The sequence below is a fragment of the Oncorhynchus gorbuscha genome, linkage group LG26 (genome assembly GCF_021184085.1).
Source record: "Oncorhynchus gorbuscha isolate QuinsamMale2020 ecotype Even-year linkage group LG26, OgorEven_v1.0, whole genome shotgun sequence".
In the NCBI taxonomy this organism is placed as follows: domain Eukaryota; kingdom Metazoa; phylum Chordata; class Actinopteri; order Salmoniformes; family Salmonidae; genus Oncorhynchus; species Oncorhynchus gorbuscha.
In genome coordinates this window covers 26068118-26071585 of record NC_060198.1, presented here as the reverse complement: position 1 = coordinate 26071585, position 3468 = coordinate 26068118, and the positions used below count along the sequence as shown (strand labels likewise).

At 42.8% G+C, this 3468-nt stretch overlaps 1 non-coding gene across 1 annotated transcript; it reads left to right on the top strand.

Moving 5' to 3' along the window:
- Positions 1-3176: 3176 nt before the first annotated feature.
- On the top strand, positions 3177-3248 carry trnac-gca. Its single transcript has one exon. It is a non-coding gene; the product is annotated as a tRNA-Cys (tRNA).
- The last annotated feature ends 220 nt before the right edge of the window (positions 3249-3468 follow it).

Below are 3468 nucleotides of genomic sequence, written 5' to 3'. Positions count from 1 at the left end.
ACTTCTACCCACTGGGAATGTGATGAAAGAAATAAAAGCTGAAATAAATCATTCTCTCTCCTATCATTCTGACATTTCACATTCTTAAAATAAAGCGGCCTAAGACAGGGAATTTTTACTAGGCTTAAATGTCAGGAATTGTCAAAAACTGAGTTTAAATGTATGTGTGTGTGACTTAGAGCTCCATATCTAGCTAATGTCAGGCTGAGGGTGAAGGAGTGTGACCATGGAGGAAGTTGAGAGTAGTGCAATTTATCTCTCTGTGGTAGCTAGCTCTGTTGGGGACTAGAGGATGCAGTAGAAATTATATGCCAACCGATAGGGCAGCTGCAGGACAGGGCATAGCTTTTTTTCTCTCCCCAATTGGTAGTTACAGTCTCCCCTATGGACTCAGGAGAGGAGAAGGTCAAGAGCCATGCGTCTTCCGAAACATGACCTTGCCAAGCCGCACTGCTCGCTTAACCCAGAAGCCAGCCACACCAATGCGTCAAAGGAAACACGGTCCAGCTGGCGACCTAAGTCACCTTCCAGACTTTGCGCTTACTAGAGCGCAATGGGACAAGGAAATCCCGGGCCTGCAACCCCTCCCCTAACCCGGACCCAATTGTGCACCACCTCATGGGTCTCCCGGTCATGGCCAGCTGTGACCCAGCCTGGGATCAAACCTGGGTCTGTAGTGATGCCTCAAGTACTGCAATGCAGTGCCTTAGACCGCAGCACCACTCGGGATGCTTAACCAACTAGTGCACTACTTTTGACCAGGATCTCCTTTCTCTCTGTGTCACACAATCCAGACCCACATCAGGGGACAGGACTAGGCTCAGTGTGAAATGGATGCTGGGCGCTGTTTGTTAGATTGCCTCAGCATGGTTTGCCTCCATCACACACTATTTAGACATTTTGATATTGATTAGTCACATTTATGCTAAGTCTCGTTGAGTTAGACTTCCTCCAGTTTTTTAAAACTAAAATCTGACAGATATGTTTTTTGGGGTCCGATACCAATGACAATATTTTGGGGGGGCAAAACTTACCAATACCGATATATCTGCTAATGTACTGTTTTACAGAAGGGAAATTAAAGTGTCATTTTACCACACTGAATTTTCATAAATTGTCATCCAAAAGAGAAATTGTCCAATAACTATGCTTCAAATGTTGATTTCATACATTGGTGACAATAATGACACATGAGAATGCCCTCAAGTGTTCAGATCAGCATGAGATTCCCGTTTTTCACCCTATTTATTGAATATCGGTTATCGGTGGCGTTATCGGCTGATACCGATATCACGTTCAAAGGCCAATGTCGGGTCAACAGATTGCTGAGGTTGAATAGGGGGGTGGCTGTGGTACCGCACTCTAATAATGAATCAATTGCAGTTCTCAAACATATTCTAGGGTTGTGATTGAACTGTTGCTAAATGTGTATGTGCAGAAGAGCGTATCTCATTTATAGATTTTTAAAGTTCTATGGTGTCATCCCTCTCCTTCAGAGAGGATCTGTTATGCGTTTTAATACGCCAAGCAGTTAAATGCGAGATTGAAGGATGGAGCCATCAATAAAATATTGATATCATTGCCTCACCATGGTGGATCAGTGTAATTGGTATCTGTGAAACATGCTCATCTTGTGTGTGTCTGTTCTGCATATTGCCATCAAATGAGGTATTTTTATAATGATAAAATATGTCCACCCATACCTGTGCATTGATAGGGTTTCCCGTACTAAAACTCTTGAGTGGTTTTGTCTTCCCTGCCTTTCTATTGGTACTTTCTTGTCTGAGAAAACATAGATACCATGACAAAGCCATCTGAGCCCCCTGCCCATAACAAGCACCTAATGGTCCATGAGAATGTCACCCATTGGAATCTGTTCGTCCATTGACATGACAATGACATGACAATGGACAGAAGAGGGAATCTTGTCTTTATGTAAGGTAATATGACTGTGTGGTGCTGTGAGTGAAAGGACTTGTGAAGAGCAGGAATGATGATGATGATGATGATTACCTAGTTGATGAGAAGAATAAGTCACGGTTAATGAGGTTCTGAACCTTGCTTTAGGAAGACTCATCAGAATTCAAATATGTGTTTGAGAGAGAGGTAAAAGAAAGAGCTCGAAAAAGAACAGAGCATAATTTTTCCTTTGATGATGGTTTGGTCTGTGTATGTGCTTCCAGTTGTGTTTGCACCATTTATGTGTCTCTCTGGCTTGTCAAATCTATAGAAAACCAGTTTTCTGTGAAAAAAATAACCCTCAAAGTCACTTGACTTTGGCTCTCAGAGCAGCACTTTCTCTGTTCTTGCTAGAATTAAAAGAGAAAAAGAGAATTTAGTGTGAACTTTGAGTAGAGCAGAGGACACATGTAGCATCTTTGAAAATCAGACCAATTCAGCTTTTAGTCAGAGCTTTGTCTCTACTCAGGACAGGACTGTTGAGAATCAGCTTCTTGGCAGAGAAAATAAACACACAGTAAAACACAAAGAAGACATTGGAAGACATTGGACATTGGATACAGTTGACTTTATAAAAAAACAGAAACATAGTGTTTAGAAAAGTTTATTAAAGTGGCACTCCACAACATAACACCAATTTACAAGATATGTTCTATATTAAAAATCAACACTGGAGACTACCCGGGAAAAGTCTTGAGACACTATAAACTGGGAGCCTGGGAACTCAAACAGTGCCCTGATGCTGACTCGTATCACTGAGTTTTCAGTGGGCGCAATGCAGGGTCTCTGTGTGTGTGTCTGTTATTGTTAGGATTCAATGGTTTGTATTCAAAATGCCTGATGGAAAGATGTGTTTTGTGTGACTGTATCAGAGTGCCATTTTGTATGTGACCACCCCGCTTCCTTTGTTTGCTATTGTTTGCTCAGCAGAGCAGTGCTTTGGCCCCATGCTACAGCGTGGCACTGTACACACACACACACACACACACACACACACACACACACACACACACACACACACACACACACACACACACACACACACACACACACACACACACACACACACACACACACACACACACACACACACACACACACACACACACACACACACACACACACACGGAAAAGGCCCAACCCCAGTCTGGTAGCAGTAATCACATGGCCCTGGCCTAAAACCAACAAGACAATCATAAAACCACTCTTAAGCAACAGGGGGTATAGCTCAGTGGTAGAGCAATTGACTGCAGATCAATAGGTCCCTGGTTCAAATCCGGGTGCCCCCTCATTTTCTCTCTCTCATTTCTGTAGAAGTCAAACGCCACAATATAATTGCTTCCCTCATGCAATTTGATGTTTTCTCTGTCTCTAATCACTTATTAGATGAGATGATGCTGCGATTTCAGTAAGTCAATGAACAGCATCTGTGAGACCTGAGATGTTTGACAGATTACTGCTCTCCCTCACCATCTGGGTCCTCATGTGTCAGGGATCCCTCCTTTTCCT